Source organism: Fundulus heteroclitus, unplaced genomic scaffold (assembly GCF_011125445.2).
Source record: "Fundulus heteroclitus isolate FHET01 unplaced genomic scaffold, MU-UCD_Fhet_4.1 scaffold_28, whole genome shotgun sequence".
In the NCBI taxonomy this organism is placed as follows: Eukaryota; Metazoa; Chordata; class Actinopteri; order Cyprinodontiformes; family Fundulidae; genus Fundulus; species Fundulus heteroclitus.
The window spans coordinates 626172-649932 of NW_023396689.1; positions in this window are offsets into that span (position 1 = coordinate 626172).

Here is a 23761-nt window from a genome sequence, read left to right on the forward strand (position 1 = left end):
CCAAAAAAAAGTAAAAAACAAAACAACTGGACTTGTTTTCCGAAGTAACAGGGAGTTGTTAGGGTCGTTATTAGGCCAATAACGACCCTAACAACTCCCTGTTACAGAGGAGTGGACCAGTTTCGGTTCAATCTGCTGGCTTAATGACTTTAACGAATATATATATATATATATATATATATATATATATATATATATATATATATATATATATATTAGGGCTGTCAAAATAACGCGTTAATTTCGATTAATTAAAAAAATGTATTAAAAAAATAACAAATCGTATAAGGTAGTTCACTGCTATTGTTTTCATCCGGGTTTTTTTGCGCCTGCGCGCCGGACTAGAAGGCAGAAAGCGAGCACAGCGGCAGACGCAAACAGAGCAAAGGACGTATTTTTCTTCTTTAGGTGACGTATCACAAGATCGTTTTAAGAGTAAGCTGATGGTTGATGGTATCAGATTGCCAGATACCATCCAGATAGCAGGTCTGTGAATGCTGGCCAAACGATTTAGTCCGGCCAGATGGCCAAATGCATTATCATTATTCAATGGCTGTGTCTCCTCGCTGCATCGATCGATCTGCACCAGATTTTTTGTGAGTAGTGGGCGAGTGCTGCCCAATGCGTTCGTGTGTATCGCCCGGTGGACGGGCGGGGAAAATGCGTGACAGCTTCTGCGGTGGCTGGCGGCCGGCAGTGCGCGAAGGCGCTTGGCTGCAGGGCCGATTGACGCCGCTTGCGGCTTTAATTAGTTAAGCAGAACAATGACCAGTGCAAAATTAAGCTGTATTTACCGGAGATGAAGTGTAGACTGCAAATTCTGTCGGGGTATGATGGCTCCCACAGTCGATTGGGATTTGTCTGCCTGGGTCCTTTTTCACTGAAAATATCCATTTCTTTTTCGTCCGTCAGTAAACGAAAGAAACATACATCCGACAATTTGGAATGCCTCTGTGTGCAACAGGGAACACAACAAGTCGTAGGCATTATTTAGATTCCAAAAATAAACTAAAAGTACGCTCTAATTCACCCGTTTTGTCACGGTGTTTGGCGAGAACAGTCCTGCTTTTGCCTACCGGCGTAACCCGGAAGTAGCGCGGACGTCACTTTACTGTTGTAAAGTGTTGATATTGAGGGGAGTGTTCATTTATTTTCATTGTGTCCCCTACGTTACTGTGTGCCACATGTGCCACAACGACACATGTTAAAACGTCTGAAGGCATGAAATGGAATAAAAAAGTTTTTGAACTTTAATGTATCTAATGCTGATTATTCATTGAATCACTTGAATTTAAATATTTAAAATACTTCCACAGAAAAATATTTTTGCGATTAATTTAGATTAATTAATTACAGAATATGTAATTAATTAGATACATTTTTTTATTCGATTGACAGCCCTAATATATATATATATATATATATATATATATATATATATATATATATATATATATATATATATATATATACACATAGTACTTGTTGATGGCTGTGTTCAGACAACAGAAACCTCCGCATGCAGTGTGGCATAGGCTCCAAATGTTGTTCGCAGACCGTCTGATTTCCTGACATTAGTGGCAGTAGAGCTTGCTCCAGCTGCTGCTGTGCTGTTTGCGGTAGCTAATGCGGACGTGAATGCGTTGGTTACAGAAAAGTAACTTGACATTGTTAGCTGCTGTCTGCCCCTTGCAGCTGATCTGTGGCTGTTAGGGTTATACCCACTGGAGAAGTGGCTATACTCTCAATGTTTGCCCTTTTAGACGCAGCTGAGAAAAATGCTGTTTTAGAAACAATGACATGTAACACTGCTCATCACTAGGGTTTACTCATTTTAGCCTAAAATATTTGGCCTAAAACATTTAGATTAAAATATTTCCTTGAGATACTACGTGAGGTGTGAAAATACTGTGGTCTCTTTTTTTAAAAGATTTTATCCAGCTTCTGGCAAGTAATGTAAATTTTTCTTTGGTTTATATAAAAAGGAATTTCTACACTACATCCAGAATCAACATTTCATTACTTTACTGTAGGTTTTTTAATATAGACCTAGATGATAAGGCATATGGAAATTCCTAAATTGAATGAAAATCTATAGAAAAAAATAGTTAATTAGGAGAACATCAAAACTCAAATCTTTGTCTTTGCAAATCATGAATTGTCAAATATACAAGTTGAAACACCCAAAGAAGTGCTGATCCTGTTGATTTAGACACCCTGACAATGAATGTTTAGCCCCTCAAATTTAAAATGGACGGTGATTTTAAACTTGACACTCAAAAAGGGTCCTCAGTTAAGTCATTTTTATCATGTAAGGAACAAAGCAAAAGTAAAACCTATTTTTTCAAGGCAAAACCATGGAAATACTACTCCAAGCCTTCATTCATCATGGCTGGATTAGTGTAATTCTCTTTATCTCTGAATCGTCAGCCCTCACTCAAACGTCTGCAGCTGGTTCAAATGCTGCTGCACACCTTTTAATGCAAAAACATAAAATAAAGCACATTACCCCATCCTGGCCTCCCTTCACTGGTTGCCTGTTTATCTTAGAGTTCAGTTTAAAGAACTTCTGTTTGTTTTTAAGGATTTGAACAGCTTATTGTTATTGTTGTTTTAAATTGTTGAGTCTTTACCCAAGTCATTTTATTAGATTTTAGTTATGTCATGATTTGTCTTCATGAACCCGGACAGAGCACACACACACACAGAGCTGATTTTGAGAGTTTATTGTAAGAAGGAGTAGTGGAAGGTGAAAACCAGAGTCAGTTACCGGGCTGGAGTTGATTTGTTGATTTGCAGGAGCAGGCTGACTGGAGAAAACAAGAGTAGTGAAGCACTGGGGTGACAGGAGTTTCAACAGCAAGGCCGTAAACAGGCGTGGAGTGAGTGGAGGTTGCAGGTGGAGATTGCAGACGACCCGGCAACCAGGAACATACTGGGGTGAGCTTATAAAGGAGAGTTTAGTCCGTGGTTGATTGCAGCCTGACAGGTATGGCTGATCAGGGTGTAATCAGGGCTGCAGTGGAGGGAGAAGGAGCCAGGAAATGCTCAAAATGCAGCCTTCAGGCTGCATCCTGACAAGTTAGTTTTTCCTCCTGTTAAAGTGCTCTTTAAATAATGATGACAATGATGATGATTATGATCACAAGAAACTTTTGCATCATCACCCAGAAGCTGGAAAGAAAAGAGACATAAAGATTTTTCACACCTCACTTAGTAAGTCAAGGAATTATTTTAAATTAAATATTTTAGGCAAAAATATTAAACTGTTTATTGGTTGTTGTTTTTTCTTCCATCCCACCGTTATGTTTAGTAATTTCTGCCAAATGTGCAGCATTTTCATTTAATCCATCTGAATGCAGTATTTGCAAGCCCTACTCTGATTGGATGGAAAGAACCCTGTCTGTCATTGGCCGGTGAGGTGGACAGTTTTGAAGTCGCCAGCGCACAGAGTCGAGCGAACAGAGAAAACATAGACATTATATATTGTGTCTATGGGAGAAACAGCCGAGTGGGTGCACAGCTGGTGGTGAGCGTGGAAGCAGCAGGTCATGGCAGACACTGAGCCAAGCGCGAGCGAGCATAGTGGACTGAGAAGAGTTTATCAGAGTTGAGCACGCACATGTTGTTTAAACGCTGAATACCTGTCTCACTGCGCGCTCAAACAAAAGATACAAATATCGCTCCAGAAGTGGGTATACGCAATGCTGACTGAATAATAAATGGCTATGCTATGCATCGTATACCCGCGTATACCCTGGACTACACTGTCTGACTTCATGTGAAATCGTGAAGCGTTGACACCCATTGTGCAGCTTAATTTTTTTACAAACACAGCAAAATCCTTCCTCATCCTTAACATTGACAGGCTGCAGCCATGTCCCCAATTTCTCGTTTTCCATCCACTTTTGTTGAAATTTGCATTTTACAAAATCTTTCTCCGCCTCGAGCTTCTTTTCCGAACATTGGCCGTTTCTCAATATGCGTTCTTGAGCGTTCTCGTGTGCTCGTGACACGTCATCAGCCTCAGCCCGAGCACTGTTCCAATTGCCGAGAACGCCAAACCGAGAACGCGCCGAATCCCTGGATGTTGTTCTCGCCCACCCTCTTTATCGAGCATGCATCAGAGCAGACTTGTGCGTTCTTCAGACTGACCGCTTGGCCAGAATGCACCGCGGCCGCAGCTTGATTTGAGACAGCGCAAACAGAGCTCACAGCGGTAAGTTAAAAATTCCCTTTTCTGCTGCTGTTGTTGTTCAAAAGTACGTTTTCAGATCGTTTGAGGCGAGAACATTATACTTTTAAGCTTCTCTATGTGGCCTGTTTACAGAGTTAGTGCATAATTTTAATAAATAGTCCGACATTGAGCGGAGCAGAGTGACCCGCAGACCTCCGAGGGAACCCGCAGCCAGGGCTGATGTTAGTCCGTCTTTAGGACACTTCTGTCGGCCAAGTAGTGTGTGTAGTACCGCTGGTTATGATTTATCTGTTTTGTGTTTATCTGACTGACGTGTGTTGCTTTATTAACTCAATACTTGCTGGAATAAATTGTAAATGTCTCCCAAGGACGACAGCAGCATATAAAATAAATAAATAAATACATTCTATAAATGTTTTTTCTATCTAAGTGAGTTTATTCTGAGTCAGGACAAAAATAATTGAGAGGAGAAAGAGGGAAAAAAAACAATAGTAATAATAATATATGAAAATAACAGACATTTATTTTATACAAATGATTCATCTTTGGAACAGAAGGAAGGTGTAATATATTCAACAAATTATTAACAGTTACTAACATGGTTTAAAACAAAGAAATAACTCCTATTAAGATCTTATACAAATAGACAATGCCTATAAACTTACAATTAAAAATAGTTGGAATGGAAATTAATTTACGCATTATTTTATGTATTTTTCCAGGTGGTTAAAAATGAAATGAAGCAGCATGTGAACATGACTAGAACTGATCTACATTAGGTCAGGTGTAGTCATGTTCACTTAAACATGCAGCCAGCTGGAGCAGCTCCCTGTCTTCAGCCGCCGGGTGGTCGTCCTCCTCTGGATCCACCTCCTCATCCTCCTCTGGGTCAACCTCCTCATCCTCCACGTCAAGCTGGTCACCTGCTGCTATACTAATATTGTGGAGGATGCAGCAGGCGGCGATTACTTTTGGGGCAAACGTCAGGCGGACCTCCAACGCCCTGAAGAAGATGGAACGCCACTGTGTCTTCAGAGCACCAAAGGCACGCTCAGTGATGTTTATCAGCCTTGGCGTGGTGTCTGTTGTAGCATGCCTCCACTTGACCTGTACCAAATATAAAATTAACTTGTAATTTAGGTAATATGCTGATATGTCTTAATCTTCTATCCAATTAATATAATCTATGTATCAATTGTGTGTCATTGCTGGCTCTATTTAAGGACCAGAAGGTAGGAGATCTTGCTGGCAAGCTGTTTCCCTATAGGATGCACCGCAGGCCAGCCAGCAGAGGGTCAGCAGCACCTCTATCTCCTGTGGCCATCCATGGACCTTCTGGATGGGCAGCAGCTGAAGGAGGAGGACAATGGTGGACCTGTTTAGCCTGAAGGCTGGTTTCAGGTCCCCTTCATTAAAAAATATTTGGAGGATCGGCACAGAGGTGTTTATCCTCACATATTTTGTTTCTGTTTCTTCCTGTAAATAAAAAATGCCAAATGTTACCATAATTGTTTTTTCAATTCTCACCTTTTCACAGCATAAAACTATAACTGTTTAACATGCAGATTATTTTAGTTCTCAAGAAAGAAAAGGTAAAATGTATAGTAAATGTAACAAATGGCTTCCCTTCTCTGGTATTTTTACCATTTCACTGAAAAATGGGCTGAACTAACTGCACATAATTTATAGATTAATCACTGTAAAGGTGGGCAGACATAAAAATATGTTTTTTTCCCCTTTCTTAATGATCAGTGCTGTGAAGGTCAGTAGGTGCAATAAAGTAGCTTAACCCTACTGTTCTTAATGTTAAAACTGGGTTTTCATTTTAATTAATTATAGGAAAAATAGTCACAATTTCAACCTGATCACGTTTTTAATACCATCCTCAATGTTTTTTGTAAAGATAAAAGTAGGAAATAGGCTGTCAATCTTAAAATGCCTACCAGTTGGCAATAGATGGGTGAGCAAAGCCTGCCTTCTGAGCCTCCTCTGCTGCATCAATCTTCTCCTTGCTCGGATTTTCCTCCTCAACTGCATCACCTCCTCTTCAGCATGCTGGTAAAGCTGACCAACGACCGAAGCAACAGCAATGTTGCTCGTATCGTATTTTGCTTCTACAAAGTTCTGATTTTTAAAGAAGATTCAATCGCCTCTACAACTACAATTACAACTCCCAACAAAGAAATTGATGCTATTGCTGGTTTTATACCCACAGTTCTGCAATTTTTAAGTATTTTTCAGACTTTTTAGAAATGTAATAAAAAAAACATTTTCAATAAGATATGATGGTGTAGTGTGTAAATAGTTTTGAATGTTAAAGAAATGCTCAAGAACTGTGGGTGTGATGACGTCACGAGTGCTCGAGTATACTTCTATTCCAATACACAATACGTGCTGCGTGCTCGCGTTCTCGTCAAGTCTGATCTTCCTGTGTTCTTGCCAAGACCGGCTTGACGAGAACTCTCGTGAATTGAGAAACGGCCATTGTAAAAACAAACGGCTTTACGATCAACCGGAAGCAGTTCAGCGCAAACACGCGGAATCAGTTATATCTGATAATATATCTGACGAAACTGTTTTTATGACCGTATTTCTTTAGAAAAAATATTGCCACCAATAATCACATTTAATGACTTTTAATGCTAATTAAGGCCTTAATTTAAAAAAATTCTTTTAATGACTTTTAATGCCCCGCGGAAACCCTGATTTTAAACAGTTTTAACTTTTAACTCCTAAATTATTCAGAGTAGGATAATGAAATTGCATTCAACCAATGAAGAACTTTGTTACTGACAGCAAATGAGGAAGGCATCTCTCAACACATTAAATGTAAAAAGTACCTGTTAAAAACAAGTTATCCATTTTATTTACATTTTATTTAAGAAATTCCTTTTAAAAATGTCTTTCTCAATAATCCATGGAATCACCCTTATCTGCATTGCAGCAAATAAACCCTTCTTGTAATTGCTGACCAGCTTTTTGTGCATCTCCACTTTTATTTTGAGGATTTAGCTAAGGTATGGGATTAAGAGTACTTATTTATTTTGCTTTTATCTGGGAGTTTAGGATGTGTGTGGCGAGTTTGAGTGTGTGCACTGCATCTCTTTTTTCCATATTACTAGAGTTTTTCATGAAAAAGAACTGCAATTTGATTGAGGAAATAAAGAATTTCCATTCATTGCTTTAACCTGAATTAAACAATGAGTGGAACAAAATAGAAATGTGATGTAGCTGATATTGATGTACAGTTTTAGAAGCACACAGAGAACATGGCATTAGGTTGCGTTGCAGATTGGGGTCGAGTAAGGATACAGAGAGGGGCCTGATAAGCAAGGATGAAAGTAAAGACAGGGCTGAAGATGAGAGTGCCAAAGGCACATCGATTAAACACAGGAGGAATGAAGGGAGGTAAATCCCATGTCTGACACAGCAGGGACAGGCCTGAGGCAAAGAAACTCTATATGTGTGTGGTGAAGTGGACAAATGTGTGTACCTTTACATGTCTGTCTATGAGTTTCTTGGAAGACACTTGCATGACCTGGAGCCGGTGAGCTGTCAGGAGCATTTAACCTGGATTGGCTGGAAGCTCTACCCTTTGGTATTCATTAGACCCATGGGGAGAGGCTTCTGTTGGACACAAATGGCAGCACACACAAGCAGCATACCTGCTGATGCTGACAAACAGCAGGTCCAGTACCTGAAGAAAACCTCCAGATATCTCTTATCTACTAAACATTCTTATTCTAGTCATGCTGTGGTTTTTCAGGTCCAATAATAAAGCAGTAAATGCAACTGGTCGAAAAAAAAAAATCTAAAAAAAACATGTCTTGATTACATTTAAGTGAAAATTTAGACAGACAGACAGACTGACGGAAAGATAAATAGACAGATAGACAGATAGATAGATATTTATGTTTAATAAGTAAATACAATTCCAACCGTGACATACAAGGTCCTTAAATCCCTCTTTTCATTTTTTTTTTTTTTACAAGTGAACATTCATAAAACTATTCCGACACTTCCAGGATGTGCTTAATGATGTGAGTTCTATCACTGCTGACAAGAGGAAATTATCTACCGGGTTGTTTTTAACCATTATGCAAAATAGGGAAAGGGAATTACATTTTTTCAGGTTGAATTATGGATTTCATCATCAGAAGAGTACATTTGGCCATCGAAACTGAAACTTTTCCCCACAATACTATGTCTGACATGACAAAGCACTCAAGGTGGTTTGTTTTAACAAAAGAAACAGTTTTAGTGCTCCGGGTACTAGAGAGGTTTTCTAGCTGTATTTAATGTCTTTATTCTGTCGCTTCCGGTAACAGCAACACATCTTTGCTAAAAACTGGTGCCTCGTCCAGCTATCTTCCATACTGTCTTGACTACATATGTGATAGAGTAACATAATCTTGTCATGATTTGTGTACTGAACCCACACTGAACCACACACAGAGCTTAGTTTGTGAGTTTTATTGAATGATGAGTAGTGGAAGCAGGAGACCAGAAAGACAGAACCAGGCTGGATCAGCAAGCAGTTAATGGCTGGAGCTGGCAAGCAGGATGAAACCTGAGCATGTACGCAGCATAACCAGAAGCACAGCAGAACGGAGACTTGGAACCAGGCTAGACCAGCAGCACGACAGAATGGAGACTTGGATGGAGACTTGACCAGCAGCACGACAGAATGGAGACTTGGATGGAGACTTGACCAGCAGCACGACAGAATGGAGACTTGGAAACCAGGCTTGATCAACAGCACGGCTGGATGAATACTTGCACGACTGGAGTGAGAGCAGGACCAGAATCACAGCAGACAGGCGAAGAATTCAGGCTGGACGAGAACCAGATGAAGTGAGCAGCAATGAGCAAAACCAACAAGAGAAAACAGAAACCAACAGAAGAGGAGACTGGGATGTATGGAGGGTGAATAGTGCCCTGAAATGTCCATGGTGCAGCAAGCAAGGCTGCAGCATGACATCACCCCCCCCCCCCCAAGGCCGGCTTCCAGACGGCCAAAAGAAACAGACCACAAAAGTAAAACTCCAAGTCCAACAAAAAAATTACCCATCCAGGGTGGGCGGAGGGAGGTACTGGACGGTGGGGGTGGGAAAGAGTCTCTAACAGAACAAAAACAAAAACGACCCACCCAGGGTGGGCGGAGGGAGGCATAGGATGGTGGGCTAGAGTCTCTAACAAAACAAAAACAACCCACCCAGGGTGGGCGGTGGGAGCCAGCAAAGTCTTAGGTCGGTGTCGTGGTGGGCGACCCCGATGTGGCAGCGCCAGACCTGGCCGTTGTGGAGGGCGACCCTGACGAGGCAAAGCTAGACAGGGGCGTCGTGGTGGGCGACCTCGACGAGGCAAAACTAGACAGGGGCGTCGCGGAGAGCAACCTGAATGAAGCGGCTCGATCTGGTGTGGCCAGCGGTGGATGAGCACCCTGGCGGAAAGACAGCTACCAACTAAGAGTGGAGCATGGCTGCTGGCTACCGAGGTCGTGGTACTATAGGCTACCGAGGTCGTGGGACTATAGGCTACAGACGTCGCGGGACTAGAGGCTACATGGGTCACAGGACTAGAGGCTACAGGGGTCGGCCCCGGGATCAGACTAAGAAACTCAGATGGGATCAGGCTACAAACTTCAGGAGAACCCGAGCTAAAAGCTACAGGAGTACCCAAGCTACGGGCTTCTGGAAACGCCTGGCTACGGGCTTCGGGAAAAGCCTCTGGGGTACAGGCTACAAGAGGCCCCGGGGTACAGGCTACAAGAGGCCCCGGGGTACAGGCTACAAGAGGCCCCGGGGTACAGGCTTCAGGAGGCCCCCGGGCTGCAGGCTTCAGGAGGCCCCTGGGCTGCAGGCTTCAGGAGGCCCCCGGGCTGCAGGCTTCAGGAGGCCCCCGGGCTGCAGGCTTCAGGAGGCCCCCGGGCTGCAGGCTTCAGGAGGCCCCCGGGCTGCAGGCTTCAGGAGGCCCCGGGCTACAGAGTTCATGAGACAGCGGACCCTCCTGGGTCTCCGCATCTCTGGCAGGCGGTGGACCTTCCTGGGTCCCCGCGTCTCTGGCAGGCGGTGCACTCGCCTGGGTTCCCGTGTGGACGGTGGACCTGCCTGGGTCCCCGCATCGACGATGGATGGCGGACCCTCCTGAGTCTCCGCATCAACGGCGGACCCTCCTGGGTCTCCACATCAACGGCGGACGGCGGACCCTCCTGGGTTTCCGCATCAATGGCGGACGGCGGACCCTCCTGGGTCTCCGCATCAACGGCGGGCAGCAGACCCTCCTGGGTCTCCGCATCAACGGCGGGCGTCGGACCCTCCAGGGTCCCCACATCTTTCACAGGCTGTGGACCCTCCCGGGTCTCCACAGTGGACACTGGACTGGCATGCTCATCACCTGTGTTGGACATCAGACTGGCGTGCTCATCACCCGCGTTAGACACTGGACTGGGAACTGAAATCTTGGCTGCGGGCTGAGCAGGAACTGGGTCCTTGGCTGCGGGCTGAGCAGGAACTGGGTCCTCAGATGAAGCCGGTGGTGGGGTTATGGAAACCTCAGCCTCTGACGTTGGTGTGGGCCGATAGGGAATCAGGTCATCCCTATCCCCGTAAAAGAAGTCCCACAACTGGGTCTCATGAACCCGAGGCGCTTTGGCCGAACGAGGCGAGGACCTCCGAGCAGCGGCTGAAGGCTTCACCCGAGGAGCCAGCTGGGTGTCGTGGAGGTGGTGACTGAGATGACGGGTAACAGCATGGCTTCTGCTCTGGCTCGCTGGGGCAGCCGCGATGCCGTCAGATTGACTCACTAGGAACATGGAGGTGACGTCAGCTCCAAGCGGAGGGATCGCAGCCGTGCTTATCAGCTGAGCCTCAGGTTGAACAGTGGTTGAGTTCCGGCATCGACGAGTCCGACGTCTGCGTCGAGAGGAGCCGGGCGGTGAGAGAGTGGCTGCTGCTAGCAATGGGGAAGTGGGACCAGAATCAGCGGAGACAACAGTGGCGGAGACAACAGTGGCGGAGACAACAGTGGCGGAGACAACAGTGGCGGAGACAGTGGCGGAGACAACGGCGAGAGCCGCATCAGCGACAGGCGCCGCGGCAGAATCTGGAGTGGGGGAAGCTGCTTCAGTGGAGATGGCAGCCAAGGTTGATAGGCTCGTGGGCGGGACGAGAGTCACAGCTGAGGTTGAATCTGCGCTGAAAGCAGCCCTGGTGAAGGATGAAGGTCTGGGAGGAGGCGGCCTGCCGTATAGCTGAGCGAATGCTTCCTGCTCGTTCCAGCTGAGCTCCTCGAACAGTCCCGAGGATTTGAGGAATGGAAGGAGCTCAGTCTTGCTCTCCAGCAGACCCCACACTTGAGCCAGAGCACTCACCCGTCTCCAAGGTGGGTTGAGTGCGGCGGCCTGAATGACCTCCCGGAACTCCTCCATTAGGTGCTGGGTGGTTTCCAATAGAACCTGCCCCGTTGCGCTGTTGTCCGAGAGCGGAGCAGGATCCATGTAGCTGGCGGGTTCTTGTGGTCAGTTCGTTCTGTCATGATTTGTATACTGAACCCACACTGAACCACACACAGAGCTTAGTTTGTGAGTTTTATTGAATGATGAGTAGTGGAAGCAGGAGACCAGAGAGACAGAACCAGGCTGGATCAGCAAGCAGTTAAAGGCTGGAGCTGGCAAGCAGGATGAAACCTGAGCATGTAGGCAGCATAACCAGAAGCACAGCAGAACGGAGACTTGGAACCAGGCTAGACCAGCGGCACGACAGAATGGAGACTTGGAAACCAGGCTTGATCAACAGCACGGCTGGATGAATACTTGCACGACTGGAGTGAGAGCAGGACCAGAATCACAGCAGACAGGCGGAGAACTCAGGCTGAACGAGAACCAGATGAAGTGAGCAGCAATGAGCAAAACCAACAAGAGAAAACAGAAACCAACAGAACGAACCGACGAGGAAGGACTGAATGCAGGCAGCTTAAATAGAGAGGATGACAGGTGAGATGAGTTCTGGCTTGATTAGAGGCTGACGGGTGTAGATGATTACTGAGGTGGAGAGGAGACTGGGATGTATGGAGGGTGAATAGTGCCCTGAAATGTCCATGGTGCAGCAAGCAAGGCTGCAGCACGACAAATCTTTAATATGCATCTTTGCTTGATACAGGAATACCTGGGTGAGAAAATCACAATGTGTTGTTTTGGTGTTACTATCTAAATCTTTCCGTTGGTTTGGCATTTTACCATCTGCAAGTTTGTTGCGATCCATTATTGACATCACAGCAAATCATTCAAAATGCCTGTGTACTGTGTTAGCAATGAGAATAGTGTATGCCATCATCTGACATTCAGAACAGTCGGTCAGAACCCGATACAGAAGTGTGTGAGTGTTAGTCACCTCAACCAGACCTAGAGTAGTAAATGTTGTTCTCTTTCAACAATATATTATATACCCACAACGCAATATGAATGTACACAACAGCAACCACATGACATTATGAATGGGACAAATATAAAAAACAAAGAAGATTGCAGCTACAGGGCTAAATGAACCAGGTAAAACTGAATTAATAGATACTTTATTTAAACACATGAAATAAAAACAACATTAAAATAAAAATAAAATAATCACCTATACCTATTTATCCATGCAGGGTCATGCATGTGTAGGCGATGGTGCAAATTTAGCGCAGCTGTTGTGTGACAGGTGGAGTACACCTTGGACTGATCATTAGTCCATCACAGGGCAACACCTAGATCAGGGGTCACTAATTAAAAATCACCGGGGTCCGAATAAAGAAAATATACAACCAGTAAAGGTCCGGACACATTTTTTATTACAATCCATTACTTTAAACAGTATTTAACACTGAAATAAAATGTTTGTGCATCCACCTTATACATTGACTTTTTAAACAAAAAAATAACCTAAAAATAGAATGTCATCTTCCCTGGATGATGTCACAGCTAACAGAACGTCAGACCAGGTGTACCTACTATAAAGATAAAAGAGAGAGAATAAAAACTTAAAAGCTGAAATGACGACAAGCAATGCAAAACTGGAGAACAGTAGACTGGAGAACAGTAGAAATCAGTAGAGTGAGAAAATTAGACCTTGATGTCCTCCAGCAGCCTAAGCCTATAGCAGTAGGCCATTCAGAGTTTCCTTTTTTCACCTCCAGAATATCGCCAAAATTAGAAACATTCTGTCCAGGAGTAATGCTGAAAAACTGGTCCATGCATTTGTTACTTCAAGGCTGGACTATTGTAATTCTTTACTATCAGGAAGTCCACAAAATGCAGTTCAAAGTCTTCAGCTGATCCAAAATGCTGCAGCAAGAGTTCTGATGAAAATCAACAAGAGGGATCATATTTCTCCTGTTTTAGCTTCCCTTCATTGGCTTCCTGTTAAATCAAGACTAGAATTTAAAATTCTTCTTCTAACGTATAAAGCCCTTAATAATCAAGCTCCATCATATATCAGAGCTCTGATTACCCCGTATGTTCCTAACAGAGCACTTCGCTCTCAGACTGCAGGTCTGCTGGTGGTTCCTAGAGTCTCTAAAAGTAGAATGGGAGGCAGATCCTTTAGCTATCAGGCTCCTCTCCTGTGGAACCAACTCCCAGTTTTGGTCCGCGAGGGAGACACCCTATCTACTTTTTAAGACTAATCTTAAAACTTTCCTTTTTGACAAAACTTATAACTAGAGTGGCTGTTACTCTGAGCTACCTTTATAGTTTTACTGCTATAGGCTTAGGCTACTGGGGGATATCAGGATCTAATTTTCTCACTATATTGAGTTCTACTGTTCTTCAATTATGCATTATGTGTTGTCATTTCTGCTTTAACTTTCTGTTCTCTCTCTTTTATCTTCATAGTAGGTACACCTGGTCTGACGTTCTGTTATCTGTGACATCATCCAGAGAAGACGGCTCACCCGCTACTACCATCTAATGTAGAACAGATTACTAGATCAATGTGTGCTTCTGTGCTTTTTTGTCTCTCTTGTTGTGTCTCTGCTCTGTCTTCAGTAACCCCCAGTCGGTCGAGGCAGATGACCGTTCATACTGAGCCCGGTTCTGCTGGAGGTTTTCCTTCCTGTTAATGGGTGGTTTTTCTTTCCACTGTCGCTTCATGCTTGCTCAGTATGAGGGATTGCAGCAAAGCCATGTACAATGCAGACGACTCTCCCTGTGGCTCTACGCTTCCCCAGGAGTGAATGCTGCTTGTCGGGACTTTGATGCAATCAACTGGTTTCCTTATATAGGACATTTTGACCCAATCTGTATAATATGATTGAACTTGACTTTGTAAAGTGCCTTGAGATGACATGTTTCATGATTTGGCGCTATATAAATAAAATTGAATTGAATTGAATTGAATTATGCGCCAAGCAGCAGTGTACATTACCCACCCTTTTTGGAGTCCTTGGACGGGGTACTGGAGAGTGCCCCTCCTGGGGACTCCCTTGTTCTGCTGGGGATTTCAATGCTCATGTGGGCAATGACAGTGAGACCTGGAGGGGCGTGGTTGGGAGGATTGGCCCACCTGATCTGAACTTGAGTGGTGTTCTGTTGTTGGACTTCTGTGCTCGCCATGGATTGTCCATCACGAACAACATGTTCAAGCATACGGGTGTGCATATGTGTTCTTGACACCAGGTCACCCTAGGCCAGGGATCAGCAACCCAAAATGTTGAAAGAGAAAAAATTAAAAGTCTGATATAAGCATTATAACAAAAGCATTAAATGTGCTGTGTCTATATTAGCTATGTTAGTCTACCATCAAATGTCTAAGTAGGCTACAAATACATAATGAGCATTCATGATTATTTTCCCTGCTGCACATCTTGGAGAGAATAACTTGACTATACTGCTGTATGATGAGGCTTTAAATTTAACTTCCATAACAATATTAACAAATTCTATTTCATTGCATTGATGAATAATAAAGAAATTATTTTTAAGTAATTTTTATTTTGAGGATTCGAAAAAACAACACTGGAACATGCACAATAGGCCTCCTACAACTTCAGACCTCCCCATGAAAATAAAGTGCAGTTATCTTTAATGCTCACTAACACAACAACCCCCGTACCCCTTATTTGGGCAATAGAGTGCAATAAAACAGCAGCCCTTTTATAAAGGTAACGTATATAAAATAAAACAATAGAGTTTTAGCTTAATTTCTGTGCATTATCCTCTTCTCTTTGGTTTTGGGCAGTGGGCCAGAATCTCTAGGATGACTTTCAAATGAACTGTCAGGGGGCAACTTTCTTCCACTTGGATCAGTTGCTACAGATAACAGTGATCTCAAAAAGCCAATATTCCCATCCTGGGGATTTTTCCACGCAAAAAGATAAACATATCAGTTATTTCAATAACTCACACCATCCAATTATTAATTGCATATGTTGAATATAGCCAATTAATGATTTAGTTGAGTATGTTTAAACATAAAAAAACTTAGAACTTAACCATCCCTGAATACACTTCATCATGATTGGCTGCCATGTCCTTTCAATGCTTTTTGTAATCAATGCGCCCTCCCCACTTCCCCTTTTGTGTTGAATTAGTGAAGTGTGATAAAGCAGCTTTAATTCTCCATCAAATAACTCTCAAATGAAGCCAACTCGCTTTTTCAGCAGCAACAGCATTATTTCCTATGACAAAATATTCTTCATATACCTTTATTAAAATTTTCTAATTCCACTTGCGGGAAATGCTCACTTTAAGGCTTATTTCCTGTTGTTGCCATGGTGAAACACGTTATCTGCGTTCCATTGATCAGTGCTTTTTTCATGCTCGTGCTCGCGTTGAAGTCATGGTTGGTTGGACACTGAGTTTAGTTACCTGACTGATATCACCTGTTCTGAAACCGAAAACCCGAGTATGACAGAGGGAGGAAGAACTACTCAGAGCAGCAGCTTTCTACTTAAGGTAGATCTGCCATTTTTTCTGAAATGGGCCCAGAACAAAGACGCTCACCGCAACCTGCCCAACTATAAAGGCGTCTGCCCCACCCATCAATCAGCGGTGCACTCTGATCAGCACCTGGCGCTCACAGAGTGGGGCCATTGAATACCGTCTCACCAGAGTTATAAAATGACTTGGTTTATTATTATTTTGTTTACAATTCAGCTTTGAATTTATATTCTGCCCAGCATAGATTTGCTGTACGCGCTGAACCCAGATGGGGTTGCGCGCAGCTTAGAGGGAACGGTCGCCAGTCCATCGCAGGGCAGAAATAGCCGTCTTTTGCCCAATTTACTGTGATATCACCAATAAAAGCAAAAGATTCGGTCCAAGAAATGTTGAATCCTCTGTTCTCCTCAGCTATGTTTCTCTTTTTCCCTTTGGGATCTATGGCTCATCACACACCCACCAGTTTGTTTACAACAGCGACCCGCCTGGCATTACACCGAGCTGCAAGAAACGTGTGTCGCAGCTTATGACGCAAATCTCCATTGACAGATATTTTGAAATGTAATATGTATTGTACACGTTTTACATCATTGGAAAACATTGAGACTGTATGTCTCAGGGTTTCCCTGCTACAGAAACCACACTAAAATAGAAAATATATTTTCCTTCTCATCTTTTTCCATTTTCATATATTTAAAAAAAAAGCTCCAGGGAGCCACAAGGGCGGCGCTAAAGAGCTAGAGCCGCAGCTTGCCGACCCCCGCCCTAGCCCGTAGTTCAATGATCGACTTTGTTGTTGTTTCATCTGACCTGCGGCCACATGTCTTGGACACTCGGGTGAAGAGAGGGGCGGAGCTCTCCACCGACCACTATTTGGCGGTGAGCTGGTTCTGATGGTTGGGGAAGAAGCCGGTCAGACCTGGCAGGCCCAAAGATATTATGAGAGTTTGCTGGGCATGTCTGGCAGAGTCCAGAGACAGAGCTTTAACTCCCACCTCCAGGAGAGTGTTGAACACGTCCCGAGGGAGGTGGGGGACATTGAGTCTGAGTGGCTAGTTGGAGCTGTGGCCGCAAGGTTGTTGGTGCATGTCGCAGTGGAAACCCTCGAATACACTGGTGGACACCAGCGGTGAGGGAAACTGTCAAGCTGAAAAAGAAGTCATATTGGGCTTCATTGACCAGTGGGACTCCAGAAGCAGCTAATATGTAATGGCAGTCAAAACGGCAGGCAGCTCTTCCCACACCAAACTCGGATGTGGTAAGAGTTCGGAGAGGCCATGGAGAAAGTCTTCCATATGGCTTGGAGGCGATTCTGGTCTGCTATCAGGCGTTTCATGAGGGGGAAGCAGTGCAGTACCAATGCTGTTTATAGTGGGGGTGGTGTGCTGCTGACCTCGACTCGGGATGTCGTGTGTCAGTGGGCGGAATACTTTGAAGACCTCCTTAATCCCACCAACACGTCTTCCATTGAGGAAGCAGAGCCTGGGGTCTTCGGGTCAGGTTTTCCCATCCCTGGTGCTGAGGTCACCGAGGTAGTTAACAAGCTCCTTGGTGGCAAGGTGGATGAGATTCACCCTGAGTACCTTAAGGCTCTGGATGTTGTGAGGCTGTGTCGGTTAACACAACTCTGCAATATTGCGTGGGTATCGGGGGCAGATCCCCTGGATTTGCAAACTGGGGTGGTGGTCCCCCTATTTAAAAAGGGGGAATCACCCTCTTAAGCCTCCCTGGTAAGGTCTATTCCGTGGTTCTGGAAAGGAGGGTCCGTTGTATAGTCGAACCTTAGATTCAGGAACAGCAGTGTGGTTTTCGTCCTGGCCGTAGAACTGGATCAGCTCTGCAGGATCATGGAGGGGGCATGGAAGTTTCCCCAACCAATCTTCATGTGCTTTGTGGAATCTGGAGAAGGCATTCGATCGTGTCCCTCAGTGGATCCTGTGGGGGGTACTCCGGGAGTATAGAGTACCGGGCCCTCTATTAAGGACTGTTAGGTCTCTGTTTGACTGGTGTCAAAGCTTGGCTCGGATTGTCGGCAGTAAGTCAGACTCGTTTACAGTGAGAGTTGGACTCCACCAAGGTTGCCCTTTGTCGCCGATTCTGTTCATAATTTTTATGGACAGAATTTTAAGGCACAGCCAAGGTGTTGAGGGGATCCGTTTTGGTGGCCTTAGGATTGTGTCTCTGCTTTTTGCAGATGATGTGGTCCTATTGGCTTCATCAGGGCATGATCTACAGCTCTCACTGGAGCGGTTCGCAGCTGAGTGAAGCGACCGGGATGAGGATCAGTGCCTCCAAATCTGAGACCACGGTCTTGAACCGGAAAAGGGTAGAGTGCCTTCTCTGGGTTGGGGAGGATGTGCTGCCCCTAGTGGAGGAGTTTAAGTATCTTGGGATCTTGTTCATGAATGAGGGGAAGATGAAGTGGGAGGTTGACAGGCGGATTGGTGCAGCGTCTGCTGTGAAGCGGGCGCTGTACCGATCTGTTGTGGTAAAGAGAGAGCTGAGCTAAAAGGCGAAGCTCTCTACGTTCCTACCCTCATCTATGGTCATGAGCCTTGGGTCATGACCGAAAGAACGAGATCCCGGATACAAGCGGCCAAAATGAGTTTTCTCCGTAGTGTGTCTGGGATCTCCCTTAGAGATAGGGTGAGGAGCTCAGTCATCCAGGGAGGACTCAGAGTAGAGCCACTGTTCCTCCACGTCGAGAGGAGCCAGTTGAGGTGATTCGGGCATCTGGTTAGGATCCCTCCTGGACGCCTCCCTGGTGAGGTGTTCCGGGTAAGTCACACTGGAAGGAGACCCAGGGGAAGACCCAGGACACACCGGAGGGAATATGTTTCTTGGCTGGCCTGGGAACGCCTTGGGATTCCCCCAGAGGAGCTGGCCCAAGTGGCTGGGGAAAGGGAAGTCTGGAGCTCCTTACTGAAGCTGCTACCCCCGCGACCCGACCCCGGATAAGCGGAAGAGGATGGATGGATGGATGAATGGCTGGATGGATGGATGGATGGATGGATGGATGGATGGATTTTTTATGCGTACTGCAGAATTAATGCGCAGATACAACTGTGTATCTCTATATGACATGCAGGCATTGTCATGGTTAAGTTCTGGTTTGACTTCATTTTTCTGTTATGGCATATTCAAAAAAATTTAATATACATTTCTAGGAAGCTTGTTTGTCAGATGAAAGTACCTTTAAATATAGATAAAAACAAACTTTAAGCTGGTTATTAAAGATACTTTTCATTAAGCTCGCATTTCTGCGTGAAATATTATGCTTTTTTGATGGTGTGATGCAATGTACCATCAGGTAAATGTTTCAGGAACATTAAATCCAAAACAAACGGACTCAAAAACAGCTTCTTACCAAAAGCTGTAAGGGTATCACATCCTGCTAAGAAGATTGTGTCTGTGACATATAATGATTAAACTATGTTTAATGAATATTTGCACACTCTAATTTATCAGGAATGTCTGATTTCATGGCTCTGTATATGAGGGTCTAAGGTTACTGCACATCATTTATTGCGAGCATGAATGTCTCATCAAAGAGGCTTTGAGGGCTGAAAATACTACGCTTGTGTATATTATTTGTGTACATCCTGGGCTGGTGTCTGTCTAAAAAAATGTTCACCACAGTAACACATAGTGAAAATAAAGATTCTTGATATTCCAATCTCAAATGCTGTTTTTTTTTTTGCTGGAGTTGGAAAAAATTATAATTAACAGAAATAAAGGGTTTAACATGACATCACTCAGTGTCAACATATATAGTGTTTCCCTTAGTGAATTGACTTACTGAAATAAATGAACTTTTCGATAATTTTCTAATTTATCAAATGTGACAGACATGTCACAGACAAAAATGGCACTTGAAATCTGAAAAGTAAAATAATGTGATTTTAAAACAAGGCAAGCATTGTCCAAATTTCACCCGTGGTAAGTGTAATGATTAGAACAAATAAGCAAAAGGTCTTTTGTTTACTAAAAACTGATTATTGAATGACATAAAGTTTCATTTTTTTCTTTGGCAGCTGACATTCGCAAACCAAGCCTCTGTGTTCTGGAAGAGCTAATGATTCACAAGGAATCTCATCTGCTAGCATTTGCTTGTATATTTGCTTGGAAAACAAATATATGTTATCGTTAGGAGCACATGTAAAAGCAATGGAAAGCAGCTGCCTATTTTGCCATAAGACAGCAGTGGAACAATTGACAATCCCATCTAACACTGAAAGCGGCAGGTTACTATTACTTAGAAAGAAACTGGTTCTTCAAATAAAAAGACAGTGAGTAAATATTCCTCTGAAATACATTTAATTTATCTATTTATTTGTTCTTGCATATTTTTAGTTTGTCTGTGAAATTTAAAAAAAAAATCTTTTTTTTCTCATGCAGGAAGATTTTCCTCCAATAGAAACACTACTGGTGCTATCATTCTTAGTTATGAAATTACCTTGAGCATTCAGTAAGTGAACAGTCAGCAGTCTGTGTCTGCACAGGAATGTTGAACTGCTATATAACATGACCGTGTGGCTACTTTCCTAGTGTGAGCTCTACAAACAAAGTTAAATCCTAGCAGAGCCTGTTTCTTTGTGTGCATGCAAACACAGAGAGACGAGAATCTTAATGTAGCATGAAGTCTCTCGGCTCGGCTTCAGCGAGGCTACCAAACATAAGTAAAATGTCTTTCCTTTTGCTATTAACCTTCGTATATTAAAATGAGACATTTCAGAATATGCTTTACATGTAAATGAATACTCCAAACATTGTAAAGACACACCAAGCCCTCTCGGTCCTGAAATACAGTATACGCGATTATCTGAAACAAAAGCTTCCATTTTATCAGATGATCTACTGTATATTGTGCACATTTGGTTAAATCGGATTTAGTCATTTAAATGAGCAGGTGCTTTCATGGCAAAAAAGAAAGTACATGCTCTGCCAACTGTGTTTTATCATAGAAATGTTATGGTTGAGTTTTGGTTTGGCTTTGTTTTTCTGTTGTTTTCATTTTTTCATCTCTTTTGGGTTAGGTTTGACTTTATTTATTGTTAGTTTTCAGTCATCAGTTATTTTCTGTCAATTTTCACTTCACCTCCTCAGCAGTCAGTCACACCTGAGAATCATTTACCAGTCAATTAGCCAGACCCTTGTTCCACCTGTGAAGTGCTCTATTTAAACCTCCCTCTGCCTTCAGTTCAGCACTGGGCCGTCATCATTCCACACCTCTCCATGCCAGTCCCCGGTTTGCCTTGGAAGCTTTGGTTTGCTCCTGTTGTTAAGGTTAGTCCTGTCAGTCACTCTAAAGACTGTTCGTTCACTGTTTCACTGGAGAAGCTCAGCTCTGTGCCACAGTGTCTCCAGAAGACTGCTAGAGTGGTCTCTCTCTCTCCGGGCCGTCAGCTCCTGCCATCACCTACATCCCTGACCTTCTGCAGCCCTGAACCTCCGGTCTTCATCATCCGCCATCCAGCACACTTCCTTTAAATAAAAACTCTTAAACTTTAGTCCCGTGTGCGCTTCCTGAGTTCTTCGGTAAACAAATCATGACAAGAAATAGTCAGGTTCTTAAATTATCTACATTTAACCTCAAGTGAACAAAACCAGGTGCAACTGATTTATGTTGTTGGGTATTGATCCACTGTGATGCCATAAATGAGAAACTTTTGAAAAATTAAATGCATGCCAATACATTAAAAATGTATTTTAAAAGGGGTGTGCCTTCTTATTACGGCATAATTTCTCCATGGAAGAATTTGGTTCTGGGTCACACTTTATTAAGTGCGGTGTGAGGGTTTAATGGGAATCAAATAGGGTGGCAAAAACAAAGTAATTTTGTTACAAATTAGTACTTTCTTTATTATATAAAAAATAAACATATTTTTCACTGCTGTGCAGCCAGCCAATTACACCGATACACATACAACTCAATAAGTGTACAATTCAGAGCTACACAATAGCTACACAAAACATTTAAAACAGTTTTTTTATTGAAAATATATTTAGAAATGTAAGGAATGTTTAAATATGCTGCAGTCTGACTATGGAATGTACAGATAAATATAGACAAATAATGCACTTAGCTATATATTCCTGCTAAACCTAAAGTTTAACAGCTAATATCTTACAGATCTTTATCCTACAGTTATGTTCCCGAAATCTTTTTTAAAGTATTCTGTGAAAACTGCTTGATAAAAGCATCTATGCATTTCTATCTTTGATAGAAATGCATCTTACCACCTGTAGTAATTAGATCCTCCACCAGGAGATGCAAAACAAGCATGGAAATTGAAATAGATGTTTTCGAGATAAAGATGTTTTGTATATATATTTTCTTTTTTCTTTTTTTTTGAAGATTAGGGGTGCGTCAACCCGGTTGGGACACGGAAGCGGGTGCGCAGCTGAAAAAGTTTGGGAAAGCCTGCTATAAACTATTAACCTGACTCAAGCCAGACGCATGTCGCTCCGCCTAGCTCCACTCACATACATCTGGGACACCGCCATAGGAATTGCCTTTATTGAAGGCTGGGCCTTATCAAAAATCCTTGCATATGATTGGATAAGCCACTTGTCTGTCATCTTTATCGACGTGCTATTTCAACCACTCACACCGAAGCTAACCCGTGACGCTGATGAGACCGACGCAGGAAAAAAGAACAACTTTTTTTTTATGTGTTTGCAGCTCTAGTGGCGTTTTATTGACAGTGAGCTGACAGGAAGAGGGGGGAAGACAGGCGGCAAAGCGCCGCCGGTCGGAGTCGATCCCGGGCCGACCGCGTTGAGGACTAAAGGCCTCCTAACATGGTTCACGCTAACCGCTGCGGATGCGCCCCGGAAAACAAAACTTGCCAAATCCAGTCGGGAGAAGGGCGAAAACATGGTTTCCACCAACAAAAGCCTTCAGAGCCGTTCTCTGATGTTCTTTTAATGAAACAATATTAGGTAGATTGGACAACACGGAAGAAATAGCGGCATCAATGCTAACGCTTGCTATCCTCAACGAGCCGCCATTGTCTGAATCAAAACAGTCTCACGTCATGGTTGCGTCTCCACTACGTCACATCTATGAAACTCCAGCCCTGCGTCCTGATTGGCCAGACCATAAAATTGGTTGGAGAAATCACTTTCTATGGGCGATGTCCCAGATTTATGTGAGTGGAGCTAGGCAGAGCAACATACGTCTGGCATGAGTCAGGTTAATAAACTATAGCACTGGTTGGGAATTTTATAGAATAAACATTCCATGTTAGAAATTATATTCAGAACTAATGATAAACATTGCAAACAATACTGTTAAATATGAGATTGGTACTGAAGATGGCATGAGGTAATTTTTGGGTAACATATGGCATCCTGTGCCACAACAGTAGAGCTGTATCAAGAAGTGATGGAAGTAGAGGGAATAAATAGCACAGGTAAATTACACAATTTAATCACATTAGGGATGCATGGAGAGCAGACATACACGGTATGGCAGATCTGAGAGGTGGTTGTGACAATACACCCACCCCCACAAGGGCTGCCCCCTGACAACCCAGACAAGTCAGGATGATGGAGGTGGAACATCTGATGATTCCTCCTGGGACTTGACACAACGGGTTTGATCTGTGAGACATGGAAGGAGTGGGACGGGAGACGAAAAC